At 35.0% G+C, this 23,712-nt stretch overlaps 1 long non-coding RNA gene across 1 annotated transcript; it reads right to left on the reverse strand.

Annotated features, from left to right (window-relative positions):
* Positions 1–10,625: 10,625 nt before the first annotated feature.
* Positions 10,626–23,486, reverse strand: LOC149772007 (uncharacterized). Its single transcript, XR_016418047.1, has 3 exons — positions 23,404–23,486; positions 12,892–12,996; positions 10,626–11,932 (listed from the first exon to the last, which is right to left on the reverse strand). It is a non-coding gene; the product is annotated as an uncharacterized LOC149772007 (long non-coding RNA).
* Positions 23,487–23,712: the final 226 nt, after the last annotated feature.

The raw sequence follows: 23,712 nt of genomic DNA on the forward strand, positions 1-23,712 counted from the left end.
CAGATGTCATGGATGATACAATAATAACTAAGCTTGCATAACTAAACTTACATCATTCTGTTGACCAAATTGCCCTGCATCAGCTCTAGAAATCATACAGTGTCGTTCTCTATTATTTGTCAGTGTTTGAATTTGCATATGGACACATTTATGTTTAGAATGCAGATAATGTCTGCTATTTTTGTGGTGTATTGACTTTTGCATCACAAATGGTCGGTATAACCACTCTGGTTAGGAAGGGCTATCACCTTAGTTTCGGCTGCAGAATTAAAGATCAAGAAAAGAGTTGGACTCTATACATATGATACTTGTGCAGACCATCTTCGCCAGTAGTTGAACAGGAAAACGAAATCTAGCCTTTCGCAGTGCCAATTGTTTGGAAAGAGCAATTAGATCATGTCATCAATTGTTATTTCTGCAAGGAGCTTCCAGTTTGGAAAGGTGTGTCCAAGAAGAAAAATGTAGAATGTGCAATATCCAACCATTCCATCAGCTAGCTATAAACCCAGTACGACACGGAGAAGGACTGCCGGTTCCTGATGCACCAAAATCATCCTCACCTTAGCAAGACGTGGGAGAGGAAGAGGATGAAACTACCAGTCCTGAACGATCAGTCTCTCATAACCCATGTTTTCTCCAATCCTCCGCACTGCATCACACATCATAACACATGGTGAACTGAATGACCTTGACAGCGCTCTTGAATCAATCCAAGAGTAAGGCAGAGCTGTTGTGATCCAGACTGCAGCAGTGGAATCTCCTGGTAGGTGACGTTAGGGTTCCCATGTTTTGTGACCGTCAAAAGGATATTGTCCATTTCTTCTTCATAGAAGGTGGTCTTGTAGCCTGCAACAACATTAATGGTGTGATTGCAGCCCTCAGCAGCGTTCATGATCCAGATGAGTGGAGACTGTCAATTGATCCATGTAAGACGTGTCACAGATCTGTTTTGCGGCATATTGGCATTGTTGTGCCATCAATTCAAGTTGGTCGTTAAGTCTATATGAAGGAAATATGTGTACACAAGAAACAAATTATGAGACAGCTTTGTGGCGATTTTAGTGTTCTTGCTCACTTGCTTGATATTCATATTGGATACACAATGTTCTGCTGCTTTCTCTGCGAATGGGATAGTCATGCGAGAGATTTCCACTACACTCAGAGACATTGTTAGATCACTGACCGCATTGTTTTAAACATAGTCACATTGTATGCGTCTTAACAGGAAACAACTGAGTGCAAATGCCATTATATACATGCATTAATATTGCCAGAGTTCTGATAAGGTTTCTAAGCTATTATAGTTTCTTTTCTATTTCAGCAAATTGTTAAAAACTGTTAATTTTGCCCACTTTCACATTGGTGTGTGTGCTATCGTGGATGTGTGTGCAATGTCTCTAGGTGATAGTTCATGACGCGAAAACATTTTGAATTTACAGTTGCGGCCGTACCTTAACTTAATATATTGAGGGATTATGTTGACCTCTTTCATGCAGCTGGACAAACCACGGGCATCCTAAATCGCCTCCAAATCAAGCTGTTCTACAGAAAACATCAACATTATCAACAACTTTCACGAAGTGTAATGCCGTCTTGCTGCACATTTTGAAAATTGCAGGTATCTGTACTAAGAAAGTGTAAGAACTGCTGACACCATAGGAACGATATTTGGTCGCATCGTTATTCCATCATCTGTGACGAGCTACATTTTGTTGATGCTAAATACTGGCGTCTATGGAAAGGAATTTGTATTCTCTGCATCGCGATCCATATGCTGTAAATATACAATTTTTTTTTTGTTTTAAAATTCCAAAAGCCGTTACAACGGTGACATTAATATAGCAACGACAAAGTAAATAAATATAATAACCAAATATACAGTACATAGCTACCATCGCAAATTTAACACGAGACGCACACAATAAATATCAGCTTTTTAAAAAAAAAAATTAAAGATTTTTACCGATAGCGACATTATACTATGAGATTAATGTTGCAATATTTACGTTCACAATATTTAAATATCATATCTAGCAAATTATCACTCCAGATGTCACTTACACTATTCCAGATAATAAACATATACTTAAGGCTAACGAATGCCACCAGTTATTAGCATCAACTGGCGTTGTAACTATCAGTGATTTATATCAAAATTACTAATTTTGGTTTGGTCAACTACATTGAGTTCGACATAGAGACATTGACTATTTGTGCATATTAGTCAGCTCCCCACTCCCCTCATCTGTAACACGGTTCTCCGATGGATAAACATTATGCAATAACATTACACGCTGAAATTAATCAGTAATCGCAAAACAAATAATAGATTTAGCAGTCGCTGTTTCGAAAGGTGATCTGTTTAAGAGGCTATGTTTCTACTTACCATATGCATAGAATGTAAGGTTCATACAAAATATATTTTTTTTGCAATGTGACAAGTAATTGATTGTTTAATACTTTAAGGGCACATACTCGATTATAGTCCATTTCAGCACGGATTGACAGGTGTACGTTCAAGTTTTCTTTAAAAGGAATCCCACACCATAGTAAAAATGATACCTATAAACGCCAAGGATCTTTTATGGCGATCAGGTAAAGGCCAGTTTCTGTAAAGCGTATAGGCTGTCATTATATTTATACATTTCTTCACCTGTACAATAATTAATATTGCTTAGTGCATTCCAGTAATGCGGCAAGTTGACAGTCAGGTGAAAAAGAACTCGTAATTTCATAAATATGATAGTATGATTTCATCTTTAGTATCTTTATAAAGCTCTGAGTTTATCAGTAAAATTTATTTTACAGCTTTGAAAAGCAATAGGATGTATGAGCAGGTTGAATAACGTGCACATCGTTGGTAACTGGTTTTGAGTAAAAAGAGTATAGTGATGAAATTGGATACCTGGGGAGTGTGATGCTACAAAGATAGGGGCAGTTATGTTTTCCTTCTAGCACTGGTTGAAATAATTAGAGCTGTTAATTATAACGGAATTATCTGCCTAACGTAATATCCCGTTTAACACATTGAAGTACAAACATAACCTATGGATATAGAAGTGTAAACAATAAAGTAAATTGAGCCGTTTGATCTACAGATAAGTGATGCCGTATTTAATTAACGAATTCTATAGAGGAGTTGTCTCAAACTCAAATCACCCTGGGGACCGCATGAAGTCATTTTCTATGACTTAAAAGCGGCATCACATTTGTTATCTCTCGTGACACCTTGTGACTCTAATCAGTGTGCAGGCCACATGATACGGCTTGGAGTGCTTGAGACCCCTGTCCCTGTCATAGAGGGAGGAGGGAGATATTCTAGCAAACATTGAAATACTTGATGAAACGGTTGATAAACCCCCCATGAAAACTGAGTAATATTAACTATTGAAATAACCGTAACTAGATATACTATAGTGAATGATGCTGACATGACATTATGAACTTTAATATCATCTATACCAAATATTGTCCAAGCTTTAGTGGGGGGTGGGGGGCAAAGAGGCTGTAAGGATCCAATATGAGATAACGAATGATAAGGTTGATGATCCAAAATCCTAATAAATACTTGTAAAAATTTGCATGGATTAGCATTAAGGCTGTATCGGGTTGATCACATGGTACTTGCTGTGTAATAATGTTTGAAAATAATTGAACAGATTTTATTGCTTCCCTTGCAAGAAATGTTGCTTCTCGTTAGCATTAGTGTGCTTCGTATGTATTGTTTTAAGTGGACAGACACGTATCATGCAGAACTAGTACTTCTTCAAAAGGACATAGTACATTTTCTATGACGAAATTAAGTCGGCTTTGCAGTTAAAGCAATTATAAATTATTGTTTCCTAAATTTATGCAAATATTGTTGCTGATGGTTAGAAAATGGTGATGCGTTACATGAATGTCTGAGTATCGGATCACATCAGTATATCTGATCTTAGGAACATCAACAGCATTAGTTCTGCCTGTACATATTGTTGTACACCTCATTTCGTCCTTTATTTTGTTGTAATATTGGAGATTGTATGCGAACCTTTGGACTGCCGTTATTTACTATATTCGCATTATTGGTAGCATTTAGCCTAGCTTACTGTACTCGTTGGCTTTATTTAAATTGTTGTACCCAACTTTACTATTAAATTCCAAAACCATATCCCTTGATAAAAGAAGATTTCTGCGAGAAACATTATATAACGATTTCAATTTTAGATGTGTAATATCATTTCAAAACCTCGATATAATGTTATCTTCGGAACAGAATCATCTCTCATTAGTTGTAACTTGAAAATGCAACCGACTAGACATATTGGTTCCATTCATAACTGACTAGGTAAGATCCCAACTGCATATATTCAGATGCTTCGATTTGTTCTGGATACCCATTCGTTTGTGAGTTCATTGCTCTCATGCCAAGAAAGTAAGTCCGATCTGTTTAATCATCATTGTCTGCCATATAACCAAAATTTGTCAGTTCCAAATGCTCTGCAGTTCTCAACTGTAGATACTCCATATTATTATTAACATTTGTAAGAAGCTACCACAGATCAAATGTTTTTTTTTTTTACTGTTATGATGGCTCATAATCGATCAAAGTATTCGTGTTTTGCTTGACATATATCTAATAATGATTTAGAGGAATTTTCAAAACGTTGATGATTCAGTTAAATTTCCTCAACTGTATCGCATTGATATATGAATATCGAGTCTTGGTTAAGATGTGTTGACAGCATATGGTATTAAACAAAAATGGTGCTGATCTTATCTTTTAAATAAGAAATGACAGAGACAACGTGTCTAGTTTCGCGAGACCATCTCATTACAAACGGGCACGAACACAAAATTAAAATAAAGGCAGAGTCTATTACAATAAGACTAGACACTGTTACTGTTGGAATATATACTGTTACATTAGGATAACAAACACCTCCAATGGCAATGTTGCCACTAAGGTTTATGTCTACAGAAGAAGGAATATATATATATATATATATATATATATATATATATATATATATATATATATATATATATATATATATATATATATATATATATATGTATATATATATATTTATATATATATATATATATATATATATATATATATATATATATATATATATATATATATATATATATATATATAACTTGAAAGCTATATCTCTCTCGCTCGCTAGCTTATAATTTCGTTTCCACTTCTGTAATACAATTGCATTATATAGATCATATATATTTTATATTTTGTTGATTAATCTACTATATTAGGTTTTCTCTGATGTATTTGGAACATTTTGAAAACATCTGTACCACCCACACATACGTTCTGCATTGTTATATCTTTGATAATGATTGCATGTCTGTGCTTTAATTTCAATTAATCTAAAACTCAAAGAAAATTCTGGAAGTTCCGAGAAACAAATGCACCAAATTTACGTATCAGCATCCCGTGAAGGGTTTAATGATTTTGACTGGTCATTCATATGGCGCAAATTAATTCCTGACACATCAACTTATTTTGTGTGATCGTATTTGCCTCAATCAATTTTACGCCGATGTTCAAATTGAACAAAGTAAAACGTTTATCTTGGAATATGCATAATTGAAGGTATAATTGCTATATCTCATCTGAATGAAATCCGCCATAGTCTTAAGCGTCCCCAGAGCTGAATCAACGATTGTGTTTAACTCATGTCGCGTTGTTCAAAATCTTTTCTTCTAGTTTGTAGTCGATTTGATTTTGTCTTATTTTCGGCTTCAGGAGATCTAGTTTTAAGCAAATTTTTCCTTTTTAATGTTGTTTTTCATTACTATCATAATGTCGATTATTAACTTCACAATAGATTGTAATCGCCGTTAACACCTTTGACTGATGTTCCATTTTGTTTGTACCTGTGATGATTCTTATTTACTACCTGTTTGTTGTTAAAATAACTTCGTATATCATTCATGTTTAAGCTCATTCAGGCTCTAATTTGTCCTTCTTTCTCACATCTTTCACGTTCTAGAAACTCATTATCTTTCAAAAGGTGGAAGTGTTTATGTTTTTTGATACTGCCATATGTGTAGCCTTTTTCCGTAATTTCAGTTCGAGAAATGTGTTATTGGCACATTAATTATTTGAATGGCATATGGCTTTATCTGTTTCCCATACCTAGAACGATTTATATAATATATGTCCCGTTTCAGGCGTACATGAAATTGTCCGTACGACCGTACGACCGTTAAAAACACAAAGCAATTCTTTTTGGATGGATGTCACTTTATAAGTCAAACAAAGATAACTTTCGTTTACAAAACGTGCCCTCCGTATCTTCTCAGTTGAAGTGTTCCAGTTTGTAAACACTGTGATCGCTTAGAAAGAGTTACCTGTCGTTAATATGCCTCAATAAGGTTAGAAAGCTAACAAGTTTCCAAATATATTGTTACTCTGAACTTTTATATATATCAATGATTTTAAATTTGGTCAAAGGGAGTTGTGCCCTATCAATTTGACAATCGTCAACTGAATTGTAATTTAAGTTAAAATGCAGTTTTTCCAAGTTATATTCTTTAAGGTTCTGATTCTTTCACCAAAGTTAATACTGTCAGGCTTTGAATCGTTACAGTTTCTTAAGAATCAACGCACATACTACTTATATTTGTTTCTTCACCTTTTAATGAAATAGTACTTTAGAAAAGTGTATTGTTACGACTTTATTGTCTTAAACTTTGTAATAGCAACGAGGGAAAACCAACAGGTTTGTAAACCTTAAAAAACACTTTGTGTCTCTACAAAACAAAATGAAACTTTAAAAAGAACTTACAATATTGTGAATTAAGTCACAAATAGTCCAACCAGTCATAGTACCAGTCCAAATGAATAAACTTCTAATTAAATTCCAGTGATGCTAAAAGAACACTTCTATTCTGAATGTTCTAAGGTGCCTATGGGGGCCCGTGACACTGAGATTAGTGAACAGTCGTTTGATTATACACGATAATATAACCTAAGATCTCCTTTTCTGAATTCACATTAATTACAAGTTAATGTTCTGCCCAAGAATATTATTAATGTGCATTTTTATTTCCAGTTTATAACAATTTGAATAAGTGATCGCAACCAAATCAAATACTGAACAAAACTATGTACATTAATCCGCTAAAGTTGTTAAGTGCAACAATGAATAACTATTTTATATCAAGTAAATCATTCTAATTAAATATATACAGCTCAGAGAAGACACAGGTTGTAGGTACAACGTTCATTTGCAGAAACGTCTAAATTGCAAACATGTACATTCTGCTACTAAAATATAATAAAGAATGTAGTAAACATCAGGTATACGTGGCAGTGTCATTAATTTAGACCCAAATAAACATGTTTACCTTTATTAATAAAGATCCCTATATTTAACCCACACCCCTGAAGAGAATGTTAGTTATATAGTACCTGCTTAACAATTAAAGGTCACTGGACATGTAGAAACAGAATATTATTTTAGAGATGATCAAGTCCAAAAATACAATGATACATATAACATTATTTTAGAGCTGGTCAAGTCGAAAATACAATGATACATAGAACATTATTTTAGAGATGGTTAAGTCAAAATAGAATGATGCATAGAACATTATTTTAGAGATCGTCAAGTCCAAAATACAATGATACATGTAACATTATTTTAGAGATGGTCAAGTCCCGATTGCAATGATACATAGAACATACTTTTGGAAACAAACTAGCAAACAATAAAATTAACATACATAATACATCTGTGCTAAATTATATCCATACCAGTGGTTGTCTTGTTGAATGCAAATAAATCTTTGTATGCCATTAGTCATGAACGTGACTAATAGTGGCTGTTCTATATGCTAATTGTTTCTCTCTTGCTTGTATTAAATGTAGGCAGACTGTTCAGTTAACATTGCTTTCAGTTAAGTGTACTTTATTTGTTTTACATCCCGCAATTTATCCCCCTGTTGGTTCTTGAATATAGAAACGCCCAGAAAACCCCCAATCTTGTTGATAGAGACGCCGACGTTTTTCAACCTTTATACCCGTGGAAAGGATCCGTGATGATGTTGCAGCTACGAACGTTTCGAATAAGCAAATTGCCATTTGTGTTGTTCTTAATATTTTTCTTCAAAACAATTAGCATTTCCTGTACATTTATTCCGTCCAAATTTGTAAACAAATATGCAATATATCAAGTGTATGACATTGTTGCTTTCGACAGATTTAACTATTTATATCACAGCTCTGCGATTCTATAAATTCCTAAATGTAATGCAATATCAGCTTGTGACGTTTTTTTTTTGGTACGTGAATAATTTTAAATTATTATGCCGTTTTGCTTCACTAAATGTCTTCATTATTTGACTGATCATATACCCTCTTCACCATTTTATAAAATACTCCAGACTGAGTGGTATGTTAATCATTTTATATGCATGATCGAGTTAGTTTGTTTTATTTCTTTTAGCGTTCCCATGTAATTTTATATTCTGTAATAAAAGAAACATATGAGTGGTCTATTGACTTTTAATCATGTATTCAGTTTCCACATCCCTACACGAGATATAATCACGGGTATATGTGTAGTGCTCGCAATCTCTTTCACTTTGCAAAATGCTCAACTTCGAGCTGTTTTACAATCAGGAAAGAATATAGCCGTGGATATGAGCATTCGTCCATAGTAACACTCGCATGACAACCAAGTAATTAAGTAGAATCTAATGCAGAATATTTGCAGTTATTGTTTGTCGTGTACATGTAATCCATGATATGGTTCTTCTTCAATTCTAGAGGTGATATCTATGTTTATTGTTGAGGAGTATCATGTTTACCAAGTTCCACCGTAAAAATGAAGAATAGGTCTATTTGATTTTACCTTATAAAATGTGTATATTTGTAACCAACTACACTGACGTATATATGCCCTGATTGTGTCAAAGGAATTTGTAGTGCTAAATATTAATCAAATATTAATTACTGAGTGGAGATGTGAATGTTTATGCTGCGCGTGAATGGTCATATCCAGAACTAAGAGCATTCGTGTTTTCCGTCTTGGAGAGAGAGAGAAAGAACAGCCATTCTCCGCTAATAGAGAATGGGACACTGGCAATCACAACAGTCAGTTGATAGCTCTGTCGTTAGCCTCTGCCAATCAACCACACCACTATGAAACATCTATTTTATGATTTGAAAACATGATTTAAAATTATTTTTGTTTTTAATACTTTTACTATTGCTAGCTGCTGCATTTATGTTTGTGTCCTTTATATACCATGTGAGGTACTGTAACATATATGTTGTGTCGATTTTTATGACACAGCCCTGTTCTTCGTTAACCACTACTGGATCTTGGTGAACATTCGGCTAATAACACAGCGGGGAATATCACAGGAGCTGCATTTGTGTAAAATCATTTACATCCCAAGAATCACAATGATCCATTTTCCTGCCCATGATGTGCTGTATACAAAAACGTGTATGGTGTGGTGTAACGGTACTACTAATGCATTGTTGAGTCGGTGAGGTTTAATGTCTGGGGAAGGTTAATTCACAAAAAGTGAAAGACTAGCTATAATGTAGGAGTTGTAGGTGTGTGTTGTTCATCCATCTGCTACCTTTAAATCATCTACGTACGTTTGCATAATTGTTTTGGGGTTTGAATCTTGTGAAATACGTTCGTGTCTCAAAACAAGTTGAGAATTTATGGCATTGCAATACTTCTTAACCTCAATATGTCTGGTGGAGTTATCTCTCTTGAGTGGAGTGGAGTGCCATTGTTTCGTTTCCCCTGTTTTGAAAGGGAATTGTGGATCTTTTTGACGGTATATAAAATATAGCTCCAATTAAATGTATTGAACTAAATAGTTAGTAGAAAGTCTTTGGATAACACTTAATGCAATACAGAGATACCTTTCCTGTATTCACGATGATTTCGAATAGCGCTTGTACTTTTTACTTTTGTGAAACGTCACACGCAGTGAAGTCAGTTTCTAAAAATAGCCTTTCGGACAAGGCGAACCGGTGTAAGGGCATTCAGTGCTATTTTCCGCGATATTGTTCGTATTATTGTTCGTACTGAAAACCATTTACCAGACGTTAAATTTGTTCATCTGAATACAGATGTGCATTCCAATATTTTGTTACAGTGGTGCTTAAGCCTGCATACTGTATAAATCATATAATCAAATTTGATGAATCTTTCTAAACACTATAATACACAAATTGCATCACCGATAGATACACCCTGAATATTTTGAGATGAAAATTCCAAGGGAACTGCCACCCCCATCCCCACCCTATTAAATAAAGCCGATGAAGTATTCTTATATTTAATTCATGTTTTAACATACACACAGAGAGGGATGTATGTAGGGAACTGACTATTTCATATATTTTGTTTAGCGCACAAAATTACACTCTGCTTAGTTGATGTGATATTATGCTTGTAGAATCTAGAAATGTTTAATATGTATTCCGTAAGTTTAAAAACAATGTATCGATGTTTTCTTGGGGGGGGGGGATTGTATTATGCATTAGTGATTGTATTAACCTTTTCTGATTCCGATGGGTTAATTGGTAACAAAGCTAAGTCAAGAAGAGAGAAAATTGATATGTTTATTTCAATGTCCGTCTTACAGACAAATCTTAATTTTGAATGATAGTTTAGAACATATAAGAATGGATTATGTTCATTAGAGTTATGTTGCTGAAGGGAACAGTACTATGTGAATAATACATTTCCTTAATTAAAGGATATATACAGTTGCATTTTCCATGAGAACTGCCAGCCCCCCCCCCCCTTTAATAATTTCAATGAAGTATTCCTATATGTGATTCATGTTTTAAATAGAGAGGGGTGTACATAGTAAGTGACCATTTCTTACATTTTGTTTAGCGCATAAAATTACACTCTGCTTATTTGATGTGATATGCTTGTATAATCTATAAATGTTGCATAGATATTCCATATATTTAAAAACAATGCATCTCTCAGCATTAAGAGGCTAGTGTTAGGACTGGTCGGCCCCAGTGTCAGGATAATGTGACAGGGAGGGACATCATGCTACATGTCTGCGGCATGATGCCCCAGTGCTAGGCATCACTATAAACTGCGACACTGCATACATCATAGCGATATGACTGAACTTTTTTTTAAAGCTACGTTAAAAAATCTAAGTCACACACACACATACATACATATATACACACAAATACATATATAATATGCACATAGGAGAGTTTTACTACACAAAGATTGGAAAACAATATAAACAGATGACAAAGAAATGAAATGTACAAAATTATTTCTGTACACGCTCACATAGTATAGCATAATATATGAAGACATTACATAGTGAGGGAAGTCACATATTTTTTTAATTGCATATATGTCGCGATTTACTACGTGTTAATAAGCTTCTCTCGGTGCTTTGTCCGAAAAGAGTATGGCGCCAGCCGGGCACAATGATGTTATGGTCTATTTTTAGCACAAGGTAGATTTAAGTACAAGCGCTTGATAAATAAATACTGGTCATTCAATCGTAATAGAAATAACACAATAAGAGTTTGTTTCTTTTTAACAGCCGAACAAAATCAATTCACAAATTCTAAGATCGATTATATTGAAACATTCAGTACTTTGAATGTATCATCACTTTGGTCGTCTTTCCTTTCTTGGGTACAGGTGTGTTTCTCCAAGAAGGTTCAGGCATGTTCATCAAACCAGGTATAGGAGTACTGCATATACACCTCAGTTTATGTGGCAATTTAATGCATTCTCCACCTGGATCTCTACACGTTCCTGATGAGCTCTTTCGGTCAATACAACGACCCAAACGGTATCTGCATGTAGGCCTTTCCGTCGCGGCAAAAATAAGACAAATTGATGAACAGAGAAGAGCAGCTTTCATAATTTGCAACACCATCGTGACTTGAGACCTAAAATGATAGAAGCTAGAAAATAGACATGTAAAACGATGAATGTATGTAACAAAAATTGATACCTAACACGCATAGTGCTATCAGTGCAAGACAAATTACGTTCTTGTGGTGGAGATGTGATCTTACGGCTGCCAATCAGATTCCACCAAGTTAGTTCTCATGTGGGATGATATTATCTTTGCACCAGTGGCTGTGTCATTGTTCCTGGCAACTGAGTGTAAGAGAGATAAGAATATAATAGTACGACAAAAATAATCTAAATGCGAGTGATCATTTAGGTACCTCATATCCCATAATTCTTACGATCATTAAGATATAGGTCAAATAAATACGAATAAAAACGCTTGAGTCAATGAGAATATATAAATTGTCTGTATACGTATCATATATTGCAACTGCATGTCTATTTCAACACTAAAGAGGGGTCATTTCCCACGGTTTATGCTGTTCCGGTTTTCTTGCATGTCCTGGTTAAGTTCGTACTTCTAAGAGCAAACGTTTTGCAGGTCGTATATACATATATATGAACGTAACAAGGGCATGAAAGAAAACTTGAGAATGACCCCTCTTTGGTGCAGAAATCGACATGCAGTTGCAATTTGTGATGCGTATACTGACAAGGTATGCATATATATATATATATATATATATATATATATATATATATATATATATATATATATATATATATATATATATATATAAAGGACTCAAAGTACTTATTCAGTAAATCTATGCAAACACCATGATGTTACAAATTCAGTAACTTTATTTTTCTGAGTGCTTATGAACATGTGCTTTCAATAATGCTATACAGAGTCAGGTACTAATTTCAATAATGAGTATTCCAAACTCTTAAAGAAAATTCAATCAATAGAACAATGTCTGTGGGTTTTTTCTTCTGTTACAACTAGGATAAACTCTCAAAAGACTTTTTTCCTTAAAAAATGACTTACCAATCCTGGCCGGCGAAACCCATATATACTCTATTTTATATTCACCCATTTCCAGGCTGGTTCCCATGTTTCCATATAATTTGTACCGGTTGTCCTAAAGATATCCTGAATATAAACATAATATTGGTATGAGCGAGTTAGATGACATATTGCAGCTCAATCTATGAAATAAATAAATTTAATCACATTTATGAGATTTTTAAACCACTTAATGCTCAAATCACAATAGTACGCATAGTTACACATATTACTTGTATCTAAATTTAGAAGGTCCATATGAATGCGTTGTTTGGTAGAGCAAACATTCTTCCCGTCACAAAACCTCGTTTTCGACAAAACTCTTTCCCGTCAACGCAATATAGTCTCTGTACAATACAGGAACAGTACAACGCCAACACAAATATGTATATTTACTGATGACAAAGCAGATCAGTCATGAATCATCTTTTCTTCTGAATCAAAATGGATATTCACAGCAAGCTATTGAATCAGTGCGACACTATTCTGACTTTAAACTATCCGAATATAACAGACAAGCATCCGGCAGGTATATATTTAAGCGGTCATCAGAGACTTTGCGGATGACATACTTGTCAAATGCGTAGTAATGTGATTGTATAACGAAAATGTTGTTGGGTGATACCATTAAATATATACAAGAACAAGAACAAAAAACAACAACAACAATTACAACAACAACAACTACTACTACTATAATAAGAAGAACTACAAAAACGATAGTTCATATAATTAGTTAAAAAGTATTGAATAAATTGTAGTAAAGATTTGCAATATTGACAAGACTTGACCTGGAGTTTGCTTAAGTTTAAAAGTTGCATATTTAGAGAATTAGTTATGAGTTTTTAGTTGTATAATCAGGGTGAGTTCGATATGTGTGCATTCTATATGGTTCATCCTGGGTTGAACTCTATAGTTTTAGAGAGCGTTTCAATCGAGGGTTCTAGACATGTTCGAAGATTCGACAGTAATTTCAAACAATTCAGGCTTATGTTCTAAGCGCATTGAGCAGACATTTTCGATAGCTGTTAGCTTAGATCGTGTACAATTTCCACAAGTACAATATAAATCTAATGTTTAGCCACCGTACACGAAGGTAACATAGAAGTGGGCCAACATTCTCTCCACTGTGCATGCTGCAAATTTAAACACCAGCCACTCTCCCAGAATTAAATATATCGTACAGCGCCGCCACTGTTATCATTGGCGGTGAATTATATCCAATGGCTCGTTCTCGACTTGCTGGCTACGGCTGAGAAATAGTCTCTAGGTGATTCAAAAGAAGCCCAATCACAAGTATCAGTTTAGAAACAGATGGTTTCTCCAAAATCAGTTAACAGCCTTCGTAGATATAATAGATGATGATTTAATTTTATTGCTTAACATATGTTTAAATTTTGAATCGTTTACTTACAGTAAGTATAACAAAAATAAAAATTCAAAGTTCAATCAAAGTGAATGACAAATCTGGAGGATATTCACGGAAAAGGTAAAATGATCAGGAGGAATCTATCCATACATAGGATTGTGGTGATGTTATTTTTCATTGCTACATAATGGACATGATTACAAGAATCTCTAATTGCGCCAACCATCCAGCCTGGACATGGGCTTGAAATGCTTTAGTAGAATCTACAATCAATGACTAAACGTTGATGTGGCTACCAAACTTTGAAGTGGCTACCAAACTTTGATCTGGTTACCAAACTTAAACCAGTGTTTCTTGAAAATAAAGGTTGCATATCAAAGATTCCATTAAGAAAAATGTGTCTCAAAAGTAAAGCACGAAGTTTCAAGTAAAATAAGCATTATTACCTAATCAACCATACATTAGATATTTATGAAAATGAATCAACGCAACAATTATACTAAACAATCCCTAGTAGCAGAGATGATGAAATGTAGAAGTTAATTGTAACGGGTTGTTCCTGTGCCAATGCCATCCGATTACACCTTGACCGATGTTGCGAATGTTTACAGACATTACACTAAACTATACCGATTGCACATGCATACATTTCTGCCTTAATTTTAACATTATATCACTGAATGTAGTGGGGAGACATTTTTCAATTTAAATTAGCACATATTTCAAACAAATGTTTGCTTGTATGAATTTGATGATTAGAATCCATTATTAGGAAACACTAGTTTAAACAGTGGAATTGAAGAGCAATCCTACGCATGCGAGTTGGACACCGAAAATGGAAAACATTAACATATATGATTGGTGGAAAGAGAGAGAGAGAGTATGTTACCAGTTTCGGTGTCAGTGCATTGTAAGCTGCTATCTGTGAGAGACTGCAATTGCAGATTCAAAACAGCAGTATTAAAAAAAACTACTGTGGTAATCATATATTTCATTGTCCGTGGCATTTGAAACTGTAATGGTAACGTTCTGACTCAGACTCGTATCTCAGTTTTCTCATGGATGTTTAACCTTCATTAACAGCTCGTAGCGAGGGGGGATATATATATTTAGTTTTTTAATGCGAATTATTTGTTTCCATCTGTATTAATTTTACTCAAAAACAGACAAACAATTTCGTTACGCCCCGGACTAAACTGATTATCCAATTCATGTATGTACATTTTTTTTTCATGTAAATATAAAATAGGGGAATATATGATGCCTGTCAACCATCAACGTTGTGAAAACTTGAACAGTAACATCACAGTGATGCATGAACTGTAGATCAATTCCAAAACGTGTATTAGAAATAAAACGAATTCAGGCATCAAATATCTATTAATTTAAGCTGTGAAAACAGAACCATGCTTTCCAGAAATTAAAGTTTAAGGAGGGACGGCATATATATTAAAATGCCTTCTCACAGTCCCCCCCCACCCCCGCTCCTCAGGTAAAGATCACAAGAATTGTTATAGAATTCAACACAGCAGTGTTCATCGGAAATTTAGAGCACAATTTTTTTAGAAGGATATTACTTTCCCACATATCTACAATATAATAGTACAGTAAAAAACTATACATACATACATACATACATACATACATACATACATACATACATACATACATACATACATGAATGCATGCAAACATACATACATACGTTTATGTTATGAGAAAATACGAAATTAAGTAGGTCATGCAAGCAAACTGGAACAGCCTAAAGCCTTAAGAAGAAAATGCGCCGTAGAAAGCAATTGATGAGGTTACAGTAATGCAGTTGCTATACACGAAATGTATATAAAACTTTGAAATAAATTGGCTATGAATAAAATGATGGATATGACTGAGTTAGATAATGAATTTCATCTCAATATTTTAAATGAAAGACTATATTCTCATTTATGAGGTTTTTTTTTTTAAAAACAACTTAGGGCTAAAATCATTCATGTCAGCCTCGTCAAAGTAATTACTGGTATTTTAACTCAGAATGTTCTTGATCTTGCTTTGATAGTAGCATAGCACACAGTCTCCACATTCAATTCCATATAATTTATCGAGGTCAACGCTTACAGCTTCATCAGTTGCATGTCCCTATCGGTTAAAGCGTCCACCTTGGACGCGGGAGGTCGCGGATTCAAACCCTGGCCGATTCATCTCAAAGACTTATAAAAATGGTAATAGCAGCTGCCACGTAGGCCCTCAGCTATAAGAATGTAGTGTTAGGACTGGTGGGCCTGGTGTCAGACGAATGTAGTGTTGGGACTGGTGGGCCTGGTGTCAGACGAATGTAGTGTTAGGACTGGTGGGCCTGGCGTCAGGATAATGTGACTAAGTAGAACATCATGCTACATGTCTGCAGTATGATGACCCAGGGTTAGACATCGTTATCAGCTGCCACACTGCACGCTGGAGAGATATCACCGACAAATTGTGAAAGCTACATTATAAGTCCAAATCACATTCACACTCACACAAACAGACACATATGTTGTATTTTTTGTCTATTGAGCATTTCCATCAAACGCAATTGATCGGTTCAGAAGTGTTATTGTTGATATATTCTCTAACAATTCCTCATCATCTAATTATTCCGAAGCCTTCCAAAAATTGAAAACTCGAAAAGAAAAGTCACGTTTAAAATTCACATCCAACAACTCGGAAAGTTACAACCAACTGTTTTCACTATCAGAACTTATGGAGGCTTTCAACAAGGCCTATGATATATCCGCTGGGCCTGACGAAATACATTACCAGTTTTTAAAACATCTTCCAGTATCATCTTTAACATCTCTTTTGAATCTCTTCAATGATTTATGGATTACTGGTAATCTACCTAAGATATGGAAAGAAACAACAGTAATACCAGTTCCCAAACCAGGTAAAGATAGCGAAGATCCTACCAACTATCGACCTATTGCACTCACAGGCTGCATGTGCAAAACAATGGAACGAATGCTCAATTCTCGGCTTGTCTGGTACCTGGAAACTAACAATTTAATATCTCCTTTCAAAAGTGGTTTTCGTTATCGACGGAGCACCAACGATCATCTGCTTAGACTAGAAACATTCATTCACGATGCACTTATGAAGAAGGAACATTTAGTAGCAGCTTTCTTTGATTTAGAAAAGGCCTATAACATAACATGGAAGTACGGGATACCAAAAGACCTGCACGATATGGGTCTAAAGGGCCGTCTGCCCTCTTTCATATCCAACTTCCTCTCAGACAGAGAATTCAAGGCACGAGTGGGCTCTACTCTCTCAGATTAGCACGAGCAAGAGATGGGTGTGCCCCAGGGCAGTATTTTATCTGTGACACTTTTCAATATCAAAATTAATAACATCACCAAGTGTTGGACTCCTGGTGTGGATTGCTCACTATATGTTGATGATTTTCTCATATGTTATCGGTCAAAGCACATGCATACAATTGAAAGACAACTACAACAAAATATAAACAAGATTCATAACTGGGCTAGTACGAACGGCTTCAAATTCTCAAAATCAAAAACGGTATGCATGCATTTCTGTCAGTTACGACGACACCACGAAGAACCTCTCCTCATGCTGGACGGAACACCTATTCCAGTTGTTGAGGAAACAAAATGTTTAGGTATTATCTTTGACAGAAGACTGACTTTTATTCCACACCTAAAGAACTTGAAAGCTAAATGCTCAAAAGCACTTGACCTACTTAAAGTAGTAGCGCACACTGACTGGGGTGCTGATAGAAAAGTCATACTCAATTTATATAGAACGTTTATACGGTCCAAACTGGACTATGGTTGCGTTGTGTATGGTTCAGCCAGAAAATCATATTTGAAAATGCTTGACCCAATTCATCAGCAGGGAGTAAGACTGGCTCTGGGAGCATTTAAAACATCCCCTTGTGAAAGCCTACTAGCTGAAGTGAATGAACCACCGTTATCGCATCCTAGAGAAATGCTTTCCGCACAGTATGCTCTCAAATTAAAATCAAATCCACTGAATCCTGCTTTTTACGCTGTCTTTCAACCCAAATACAAAACCTTATATGAAAATAAACCAAACACCATATCTTCCTTTGGCATTAGAATATCATCCAGCCTTGACAGTACAAAAATTGAACTTTCTACAATTCATAAAACGTCCATCTCCGAAACACCACCCTGGCAACTTAAACAACCAAAAGTACTTTTTTCGCTACACGATGGAAAAAAATCTGAGACAAACCCTTCCGTCTTCCACAACTGTTATCAAGAACTCCTCACCGAATTTAAAAACTACACAAGAATTTATACCGACGGCTCAAAGGATGAGGAAAAGGCTGCTGCAGCCTTCTTTTGTGGAAATCACACAACGCAAGTTCGCTTACCAAATGGAACATCATTTTTTTCAGCCGAAATCAGAGCAACAGACCTTGCTCTGCAACATATAACAGACAAACGTATTTTAAAAAGCATTATCGTATCTGACTCACTATCAGTACTTCAGTCGCTACATAATAGAAAACTGAAGAATCCTTTATTGAAAAACATACTCGTCAAAAATACCGAAATGAGTGTCTCCCACGAGATAATATATTGCTGGTTACCTAGCCATATTGGTATCAAAGGTAACGAAAATGCTGATCGCGCTGCTAAAATGGCCGTTACTTTAGAACCATCTGATTTTAAAATACCGTATACTGATTTTAAACCTTGTATCAGAAAGTTCTTTCGTCAGAAGTGGCAGGCATCATAGAATGATGCTGTAAATAACAAACTTCATGCAATCAAGCCAACTCTAGGAGAATGGACTCCTTCCTACAGAACCATTCGTAGGGAGGAGATAGTCATTGCAAGAATCCGAATTGGTCATACTCATATCACCCACTCCCACATACTAAAAGGTGAAGACCCACCAGAGTGCGTTTCTTGTAATGAACCATTCACTGTCAAGCATTTTATTGTAGAGTGTTTTGACCTGCAACCTACGCGCGATCGTTATTACATTGTACATGACATGAAAGAACTTTTTGATACTATAAACATCACTCGTATTGCAGAGTTCCTGAAAGCCGTAAATATTTACTCTAAACTCTGACTTTTATGCTATCACCTTGTGCAGCTTTATGCAATATATATACACCGTCCCTTTTTGATACCTTTTCATCATTTTTCACCAACATACAACATTTACATCCCCCGTTGATCGGGAAGCTTCATTTTTCACCGTTACCATCTTACCGTTTTTAATTTCAACCAATTCTTCTTTTATATCGCTAGTCGATATAGGACCTTCATAATTTTTAAAATAATGTACAAATTACATTTTGTTTGGCGCTAAATTGCCTAACACTGCTGATGCGCCGTTAAGAAAATCAGTCAGTCAATCAATCAATGGTTTGCTCATCATAAGAAATAAAATATCGGTATTTAAAGGTGCATTTTTTATGTTTCAAACACAATCCGTTATCGTGAATTTTTGAATCATTTCTTTATCGCAAAAATACTTTCATATTCTTAATATTTATAAATGCCAAACATAACTTCACCAGATAAAGTACAGTATTCAAAAGTAATAAAACTGATGCAATTGACCTTTTTCAGGTAGATGAATATGAAACTGATCAAGTGAAGCCTCTGACGGCATCCATTGGTTGCCAAGTAAACAAAACAATAAAACAGCGTGCTAAGAAATGCCAGATTTATTTTAAGGCGCCAAAATCAAGGACTCGACCTGCAGTGAAGATGATAAGCACAGGTACTCAAATACTTTCAGATTATCACATTTGGTTGTGACTTTCTCCAGGCAGAAGTTAAAAACAGAAAAGCATAGCCACTTGGAAATAGCATGACGTAAGCCAAATCTGATTGCAGGATGACCATAAACAATGTCCATATATACTGTTCCATATTTATTAGTAAGTTAAACTTAAATGTAAGCTTTGTTGTTAAACAAGTACTATGTTAAAGACTTTTGATGCACATGATTGGCTTTTTCTTTTGTCAAGTACTTTGTAGTATACAAGGAAATTGAAAATTAAGTTGAATACCTCAGAATTATCTTTGTAATGGAAACACAATATTTAAAAGCCCAATGTATATGAAAGTACATTTGAAACAAACGTGTAACATAAATGTAAAATTGTTCTGCTTTTATAAACTATTTTCATTCATCTAGGAGTGCAGGCCGATTTGCCGATAATAGACTAGTGATGAGGTATGCATTCCAGGTAGTCCGTCCCAATTATTTTGAGTGTGATACAAGACTAAAAACTAAAAGGATTTTCCAACAAATTGCATCACCCAGCATATTTGAGGAACCACTTACGTCACCAGTGAAAGATAACTTGTCAGACAGTGACTATGAGTCACCAACAGATGAGGATAACATAATTGATGAACAGGAAGACATAACATAGCCATGTAAATATATTGTGTGCCTATCGGCTGCATTTACTTGCGTAAGTATGCAGACAGATGCCTAGGTAGCTGATACACCCTTCTGCCCTTTACTGTAACGTTAAGATAAACTTTCGCAACCTTCCTAAGGTGCAAGCTATGAAATGCTTATTGAAGGATATGGAAGATAAGACGATAATGGACTTAAACGTACGGTATGTGTATGCTAAATTGAAGAAAATCATGCTATGCAAGTTACAAGGCCGTTGTATCGGACAATACTTGTATATCACATGTAGTATGCTTCTCCAAGGAATGGCTATTAAATGTACGGATCAAACTTATATTTTTCAGGAATGTTCCAGCTGAAGCGGAAACTACAGTTTTAGTCTTTGAATCAAACCTGATTGATTTATGTTCATGTTCTGCCAAGTACTATTCAAACACTAATGGCGAATTGGTTTATTTGAATGGATCTTTGGTGAAATCAAAACTATGATGTAAAAACTGCTTTTATTTGCGCCACTGGTTTAGCCATCCTTTCGTTGAAAGTAAACAAACTGGTCATTCGCTAATATCAGCAGAGTGATATTTTAGGTTCAATTCCTAAAAAATCAACATTTATTAAGCATCAGGAATTCTACCTGTATCCTGCTATTGGAATAGTTTGGCAGTTTTCAAAGAACCTATGTGCAAGAGATCACTGTTACACTTGAAGGAGATGGTAGAGCTGACACTCCTGGCCAGATATGGCAGATAAAGTATGCTAGACTTAGATAAGGGCATTGATGTGGATGTGGAACTTGTACATGTATAATATAATGTGTGAACACAATAATTAAAATTACATTTTAATCAAATTTTATATATGGGTTCTGATGATTGTATTATAATTTACAGTTTAAAATGTATCATGTACATTCTTAATTACACAGTGGTCTCAGTCTTATGGTCATTTGTTTACACATATCTCTTGTTTACTAGCTTGCCACAAAGTTACAGGTTTGAATCACATCATACAGTTTGTCAGTAGTTTGTGCATGGTTTGAGGTTTTGTACAAATACTACAGCTCCCTCCATAAATTAAACTGGCCAACACCGAACAACTGAAATTTTGTTAAAAGTGGCATTAAATTCCTAAAATTACATATGATTTAATATTGTGCCAACATTATGTTGCAGAGAAATGTGGTAAATAACAGCTGCCGCATAGGACAGGAAGCCTCTTGTAAGGAGTGTAGACCTTTTTAAGTACCATGGTATCCCATTCAATTCCTAATTTTACAGACATACATGTCCAAATAGTGAAATAGGTGAAGGCAAATATGACGGACACTCAACCTTGTTTCGATGTGTGGCATGTTGCTAAAGGTACTTACAACGCAGATCAAAATATTGTTGCATTGATATTCATTGTTAAAGTGCCTTTAGAAAGCGAAGAAGAACCATTGTCAATCCAACAAGTGTTATTGTTTTAATTTGACACTCATAATCATAACCAATGTAGGTGGCTTAATTTAGAGTTGAAGGTTTAGACATTCATTATATAAATCTTGTTCATTCAGTTGGTCTATATATACAGGACTGAAAGAGGAACTCTTTGTCTTATTAAAAGAAAAGGACTGTTCATGTATAACTCCATAGGTAAAGAGTTTCGTCAAGCACCTGCATTGGACGAAGAATTAATATATACATACATACACACACACATATATATATATATATATATATATATATATATATATATATATATATATATATATATATATATATATATATATATATATATATATATATATATATATATATAGATCATACAGTGGATAAGGATCAGGTAGGTCTGAGATAAAGTTAATAAGTGCTAGGTATAATATACAATAGGGAATAGTTGGCTCTCAGAGAGAGAATTTAAAGAAGAAAGCCAATCTGTTTGCAATATTTCAAAACACAACAGAATCAGCGAAAGTCAGCTGAGCACTAAATGCAGATGTTCGAAACACATGGTAAATTTAGCATCATATTTCCAATTAAAAAAAAAGACAATCTGCAGTTCTCTAGCGTCCGTCCTTATATTAACAATTGTGGAAGATCCATCTATTCGAAAACGGATGCACAAACTGCAGCACCCTTGCATACTTTAACAGTATATGTACATGAACGTCCGCTTATTATAATAATATACATGTTGAACTTAGTAGAACTGAGTAGTTTATTTGACAAGGTGGTGATAACCTGAAACAGCCTGGTCGGTTTGAGTCGATTGAATTACCTTTGCGATATAATTGTCCAAGGGATACATGTAAAAGTTTAATTTTTAACAATTTTGAAATAAAACGGCAGAATGTCTGGCTTTTTAACCCCAAATATAAGTTGAACAGCATATAGTGATTTAAACAGAACAACTACTGTTTGACGGAATCATAACAGCAAAACATGGCATGTGACTGACATTTGTTCCATAAGACTTGCTAACGTTATTGTTTGTTTCGATAATGCACCCATGACTGAATCCTGACACGAACAGTCACATTGTTTGTGCACTATTGCAATAGTTAAATCGCTAATATAAAGTACCAGAACGGTCGGTTGCCATGCTAAGCCAAAAGAGTTATCAGATTTATTATTAATAGCGAATTGAGGGTCAAATGTAGAATCTTTTCAAGACATACTGAACACAAAGTACCAAACTTTTGACCAACCACCACTTATACGCACCATCCCAATAAACCGTCGTGAAATTCCCCATCCCTCCCATCTGTATGAATCATTGTTGCACTCCACACGGATATACATAAAACACAGAACCGTGTTAATAAAGAAATATTTAATGACCTACCACTGATAACGTACCGCACTGTAAACATAAGCCGGAACTAGATAAGGCTGAACTAGAAGGAACCACTTCGTAAGAATGACATATATTCCACTCTCTTTCGAAGCCATGAATCATCAGAAGTCTGATGTAAAACCTGAAAACGGGTTGTAGGCCAAGTGCTTTGGAAAAGCTGCACATTAGTACAGAGT

This window comes from Sinohyriopsis cumingii, unplaced genomic scaffold, assembly GCF_028554795.1.
Source record: "Sinohyriopsis cumingii isolate HCF-2022 unplaced genomic scaffold, ASM2855479v2 utg001527l, whole genome shotgun sequence".
NCBI classification, from domain to species: Eukaryota; Metazoa; Mollusca; class Bivalvia; order Unionida; family Unionidae; genus Sinohyriopsis; species Sinohyriopsis cumingii.